General features: G+C 43.4%; 1 non-coding gene across 1 annotated transcript; it reads right to left on the bottom strand.

Annotated features, from left to right (window-relative positions):
* Positions 1-730: 730 nt before the first annotated feature.
* Positions 731-803, bottom strand: Trnas-cga. The gene has a single exon. It is a non-coding gene; the product is annotated as a tRNA-Ser (tRNA).
* Between the last annotated feature and the right edge of the window lie 6419 nt (positions 804-7222).

The raw sequence follows: 7222 nt of genomic DNA on the forward strand, positions 1-7222 counted from the left end.
CCGACCTGACAGCTTTGCTTCTGTCAGTACCTCGTCTCCTATCTTCCAAACTTTACAGAAGCTCTCCTGCGAACCTTGCAGAACTAGGACTCGTGAAAGAAAGGATATTGCGGAGACATGGCTTTGCCACAGCCTGGGGGATGTTTCCAGAACGAGATTTTCACTCTTTAGCGGAGTGTGCGCTGATATGAAACTTCCTGACAGATTGGAACTGTGTGCCGGACCGAGACTCGAATTCGGGACCTTTGCCTTTTGCGGCCAAATGCTCTACCTCACTCCAAACATGCAAATTGTGCATGTTGAAGACTCCATCACGTCCGAACGTCGCTTCATCGGTAAACAACACAGAGGATGGAAATGTAGGAAGCATTTCACACTATTCCAGGTACCACTGCGAAAACTGTGCTCTGGGTGGAAAATCAACTGGTTCTAGGTTGTGGACACGCTGTAAGTGAAATGGAGGTAACAATTGCTCTCGAAGGACTGTTCTTACATGCGTCTGATTCGTCCCATGTTACGTGCAATTGCACGAGTGCTGATTGAATGATCCCGCTCACATGCTGCAAGACAGCTTCCTCAAATTGCAGCATTCTTACCGTGCGACGGCGTCCCTGTGCAGGTAATCTGCTAAATGACCCGGTATCACGCAGACGTTGGTACACAGCAGCAAAGGTCATACGATGCGGGATACAGCGATCAGGATGAAACTTCCTGGCAGATCAAAACTGTGTGCTTGACCGAGACTCGAACTCGGGACCTTTGCCTTTCGCGGGCAAGTGCTCTACCAACTGAGCTACCCAAGCACGACTCACTCTCCGTCCTCACAGCTCTAATTCCGCCAGTACCTCGTCTCCTACCTTCCAAAGCTGTGAGGACGGGGCGTGAGTCGTGCTTGGGTAGCTCAGTTGGTAGAGCACTTGCCCGCGAAAGGCGAAGGTCCCGAGTTCGAGTCTCGGTCCGGCACATAGTTTTGATCTGCCAGGAAGTTTCATATCAGCGCACACTCCGCTGTAGACTGAAAATTTCATTCTAGCGATCAGGATGTTGTTGTTGATGAACCCGCTGTGCAGCTCGTCCGTTGTGGTGCGGTACGCATCAACCATATCACTGTCGCGCGGTTCCAGACTGTAGCGCCTAGAACCGCTCGGCCACACCGGCCGGCGAGCAGTTACAATCTTGATGATCATAACACAGGACTCACATAATTAAAAATCATATAAGGACATTTATTTCATAGAATACACAAAACCAGTCATTTGAGTGTGGAAACTACGCTGAAAAATGGAATTAAAGCGGTTTACTATACCCTGCCTCGTACGTCAAAGTCAGTTAACTGCAGATACAATCTTTAAAATCATATCAGGGCGCAAGAAATATTACTGGGGTATTCGCTCCACGTCTTCCTCTAGAGATAAGTGGACAGCGTGGCTAACTTCCACGCAGAGGATCCAGCTGCAATTACTGACACTGCCAAGAATGTTCCTTGGTGCAAGGAATGGAACAGTGTACACGCAGCCTCACACTTGACTGAGATGTAGCGGCTTGAAAAACTGTGAACCCAACAGTGAGCAATAGAACGATGTGTTGACCCCACGCTCCTCCACACCGCATCTGCATGACGTCATTGACTGAGAACGACATCATTGGCTCACGATGAAGTAACGGTCGGTAGGTGTCGACTGAGTTGTCTGAGTCCAGAAAGACAGAGCTTTGCTTATTTATTCATTTCACAGAATATAGAGAACCATGCAGGAATGATAAGCTACTGTGAAAAATAATTTTAAAATGGTCTATGTGAGTATAAACACCCTTTTATTTGCAGATGGCCTGGCTATTTTTGACTATTTTGAAGATGACCTTCAGTTCACAGTGAATAACTGGGAAACATTGACGAATACTTTAAAGATATCAGTAATAAAAAAGAGTGTTGGGCTTCTTACACATAATATCTGAAAACAAGTATTGTAAATGATAAAATTATGGAATAATAACTTAGTTTCAAGTATCTATGGTATAGTGTTTCTTAATGTGTCTTTCTGTGAAAGAGCGTAAATTATCAATAATATTCGTAAATTTCAAAGAATTTGTGGTAAAATTGGCAGTACATCATGGGCGAAAACGCAGAAATGAATAAAAATTAAGTTCTATAAGGTGTTGGCAGTCTGCCTGTTGACATACGACATTGAAAAGTTAGATGAGCCATTGAAATGTATCAGTCTATTCATTCCTGGACAGGAAAGGAACAGGAGCCCAGAACACAGAACAATGAACTAAAATGGAAAGAAATAGAATTCCAAATATCTTGCAGCAGTATAAACCAACACATCTACGTAATGTAACAAGAGCTTTCTGTGGTGAGAAGACGAGTTTCCTTGAAGAAGGATCAAACTCACAGGCCTAAAGCTAAAATATTATAATGCTGGTGACACAGAATCAAAGTGCTATTTTGCATGGGAGGACAAATTTCCTTGAAGAAGAAACAGACTCACAGGCCTAAAGCTCAAATATTACTGTGACTATGATACAGAAGCAAAGTACTGCTTCATACTGTTGACTGTACAAAAAGTTTGGATTAATGAAGGAAATGTATTTGCTACCCAACGTATTCTGAAAGCTTTCTGAAATGAATGCATTATCTCGACGACAGTCCAGCTTTACAGCTGCCTTTACAAGGTCACTGTCGGCGTCACAGTAATTCTGCTAAGAATTCTAGTGTTGTGCCAGAAATTCAATAAAGAAAATAACGCTGCCGAGTCTTTGGAAGGAGTGGCGCACATTTCGCGAGGCAGAGAGCAGCTGTAAATATGCAAATGAGACTACTTTGTGCGAAACTGAAACGGAGGAATAAGGAAGAGGGTGGTGGGAGTGGAGAGGGTGTCAGTGGGGGAGTTGCCACTAGCCCACTGCAGCCGGCGCCGATAGCCGCCGCCTGCAACAATGGTGCGCTCTGGAGGCTGACGAACTAATCACATTACGGCGCGGTAGCCATTAAGGAGCACGCGGCCGCAGCCTGAATGGCGCCGCCACAATGACGCCCGCCTGTGTCCCTTCCAATTAAGCGCAGGGCTCGCACGAGAGCCGCACCAACAAGCCCCTGGCCCCTGGGCTCCTGCCCATAGCGCGTAGCCCCTGCCTGATAGACCGACCCGCGACGCAAAGCACCTCCGCCACCCCAATCATTTGCTATACCATTGCTTCTTAGGAAATTGATTCCCTCTTACCCAAAAAAGGCGGCTCAATGACTCATACTGTCATGAAGCAGACCAATGAACGAGCTACATTCTTCCCCGCAATTTTCAAAAAGTATACCTAATTCCTTTCCTGAGCAAAATAGTTCCTGCAAACAGTGTTGTACTGCTATAATGTATCTGGAGAACGGCAACATGTAGTCAATAAGAACTATTGTAATAAATATTAGTAAACTAAGACTTTCGATCAGTTGATCATCTTTGGCATGAATAAACACATTGTCTTAATGTTCTTCTGTCTGAAGACCTATTGGAAGCATTTTTTCCCCTACAACCACCTTCATCTCAGCTTATCTACTGCAATCCGCATCCATCTGAACCTTATTACTATATTCAAGTCTTGGTCTATATCTACAACTTTTACTCTCAAGGCACCCACATACACTTCCCTAAATTACCAGACTGATGATTCCTTCTTGCATCAAGCTATGCCTTCCTTTAGGAAGATTGTAGTACCATACACTTTTTCCCAAATTTCGCTTCAGTCTTACTCATTAGTTAATCCATCTACTCTGTAGCATTCTTCTTGAATATCACATTTCGAAAGCTTACCATCTACAGTTCACTTCAGTGTAAAGATACACTCCAGCAACTTCTTCAGGAAAGACGGCGTAATACTTAAATATACACACGGTTCAGCCACCTTAATGCGACTTCCGCCTCTGTTCAACTGTACGATGTATAAAGAGCGTCGGGAGGGGGGGAGGGGGGGTGATGACGACAGTGCAGTCGTTGTCGCTATGCGGAAATAATAGAGTGATTTATCTGACAGTACACCTCAGGGTGAACGATGAGTGCTGAGATGTGTACGGTAGAACATAAAACAATAGTTGAGCAACTGACCACCCAAATGAACCAAGGAACTGCCAAAAGTGTCTCATTTACATCCGTCCAACGAACATTGTTGCGCAGCAGGCGTTGGTTCATGCTCCCACGTTGACTGCAGTTCATCTACGAGGAAGGTAGAAATTTTCGCGATAATACTGCAACTGGACGACCAGTGAGTTGCGTGCGACAGGTGGCCATTTCAGATGAATGGCGTTTTATACTCCATCGGACAGATGGCCGCTGGCGTGTATAGCAGAAGCGTCTGAATGTAAATACTCTGCAACAATCGTCGAATGGGTCCAGTTCGTAAGAGAGAGTGTTATCTCTTGGAAACTTTTTCGTAGCATTCCCTGGGTGATATGATCATTCTGGAATGAACGATGGATCAACACATGTAATCCTCTGTCGTTGCAGACAATGTTTACACTTATATGTACTTTGTTTTTCCTTTGCAGTACAATGTGTAATATTGCTCGCAGTGTACGTACTTGGTTCGAAGAGCACCACGATGAGTTTACCACACTCCCCTGACTCCCTAAATTTAAACCCAAATCAGAATCTATGAGACCACCAAAATCGGGCACCTCGCACCATCAGGCTGAAACCTAGAACAGCTGGTTACGGCATTGGAGTCAGTATGGCTTCAGACCCCAGTCGCTACCTTCCAGATCCTCACTGGCTCTCTTCCTGCGCGTCTCGAAGCGATCCGCTCTGCAAAATGTGGTTATTAAGGCTTTGGATGAGTGGTCACTTTAATGTGACTGGACAGTGTAATACATATTAAGAAATTCCTCTTTCTCGAAATGTTTCATTTTATATCGTCTCTACTTCGGTCAGCATCAGGTATCTTGTTTCCGAAATAGCAAAACTAATCTTTCAGTGTCTCATTTCCCATCGTAGCCCCCTGAGTCCCACCTGCTTTAATTCGACTACACTCTTTTACTCCTGTTTACTTTTGTTGATCTTCATCTTATAACCTCTTCCGTCAACGGGTCTTCAAAATCCTTTCCCATGTCTGAGATGAGGGTGGCTTACTTAAATTGACATACTCAGATTCAAATGGCCAAGTTCAAAATCTTTAAATTAAACTTTATTTCAGTAGAAGAGCAGTAATTTTGTATCCGTTAGCTAGGTCAATATCGCGCACGGTGCCATGGGTGATACTTTTGTACGGCTATTGGTCAGCGACAAGTGTGTGTTTATTTTCATTTTTTATTTGTTTTGAATCTGAAAATAGACAAAACAAGGACGAAGATTGCAGGTTATCATTCGCTTGACTATGAGTTTAAACATAGCCATACAAGTTATAGAAAATACCATTTACTAATTCTTAAATATTGGTCAAGGATTGCATGGAAACATCTCACCACTTTATTTATATTCGATTCTTGACAATAATTAGTAGAAAGCATGTCACCTCAGCGTGCAGATTATATCAAAATAGCCTGAAAGCGATAGCATCTGTTTTCTTAGCCGGCCGGTGTGGCCGAGCGGTTCTAGGCGCTTCAGTCAAGAACCGCGCGACCGCTTTTTTTCGTTTTAACGCGCGGAACCCAAAGAATTGTAGAAGAATCAGAAATATTAATGCGCGTTCTGCCCACTTGCTACACCCACTACCACTACATATATTCTGTCCCACAAAGCAGATATAACGAGATGATATAGAGATAACGGTAATGTAGACGTCAAACGGTAAATTTTTTATTTCTTCTGCCTGATCTTCTGCTCCTTTTAATAATTTCTCCTTTATTTTTTTTATTTATTTTTTTTTTTTTTACTGCTGGATTATTGTACAGATTTAATAACATCGGGCATAGGTTACATACTGTTTCACTCCCTTCTCAACTACTGTTTTTCTTTCATTTTCTTCGACTCTTATAACTATATTTTGTTTTCTGTGCTATTTGTAGATAACCTTTCGTTCCCTATATTTTATCCCTCTGCTTTCAGAATTTCAAAGAGTGAATTATATTTAACATTGCCAAAAACTGTTTCTAAATCTACAAATACTACAGAGGTAGGTTTTTCTTCCTTCAACTATCTTAGTTAAATGTCAGCTTCAATTACGGCAGCACTAGAGAAGAGTACACCATTCATTTCAATATTACTTTACGAGCTTCCAACTTTGAGTTACCAGTGCGCTTTGTAGTTTAATTCTTAAACTTCTTACATGTTTGTGTATTTACGAGTCACAATCTTGCGTTTTAATAAGTGTCTAGTGTAAAGTTCCGCCGACTGTGTTCTCAGAGTCGTCTGTTTTTGTTAGAACAACCAGTGGCGGTTAAGAGCGCTTAGTTAAGTTCCAGCTACCGTTTGTAGCATCACGACAGAGCACAGCGTTCGTTTGAGTGTTACTTCACAACATTCTAGCATAGAAGCGACTCAATTTTATTAAATTGTGCGCTTTGTATTTTAGTTCTTAATTTTCTTGCGTTTTTAATGAGAACTGTCCCGTGTTTTACTAACTGTCTAATATATAGTTCCGCCACCTCTTTCGCAACAGTCTTTTGTCTTTGTTTGTACAGCCAGTGAAGGTTTAAGACAGCTAAGTGGCAGCTTACGTTGCAGCAGCAAAAGAGGAGGGCATTGCACTGTTTTCGTATAACTTTATGAGCTCGTAAACTAAAAGCGACTTATTTTGATTTACCCGGGAGCTTGTAATTTTTAAATTTCCTCCATGTTCTTGTTTTTACCAGGCACCGTCCAGCGTTTTAATAATTGTCTGTTGTAGAGTTGCCCTTAGTGACTCAGCATTCATTTGCTGGGTACGGGATTGGCGATCCCGGGGTTCCTGAGCTGGGGAATGGTAAGGGCCGCCAGTCCTCTGTCACCGTAAGCTCTGGGCATGCTTCAGCGAGCACTGTGCGACGCGGCGGAGGAACGTCGTGTGTCTCAGGGAACGAGGATCTTGGCATTACCACCCGGATCGCTAGGACGGGATAAGCCTCTATGGGTATTGAGGTGGAACAGCTGTTAGCGGGCAACCTCTGGGGAACCTTCCCTGCCGCATCTTAGTTGCATAAGGCTTACTCAGGCATGCTTAGTGGACCCCTATTTCCCTAGCTGTTCGTGGGACCGAAATGGAACCTTTGAAATATATCTTCTGAGAGTACTCACAACCATTCATCCAAGAGAATGACAGAGGC

The sequence above is a fragment of the Schistocerca piceifrons genome, chromosome 3 (assembly GCF_021461385.2).
Source record: "Schistocerca piceifrons isolate TAMUIC-IGC-003096 chromosome 3, iqSchPice1.1, whole genome shotgun sequence".
NCBI classification, from domain to species: Eukaryota; Metazoa; Arthropoda; class Insecta; order Orthoptera; family Acrididae; genus Schistocerca; species Schistocerca piceifrons.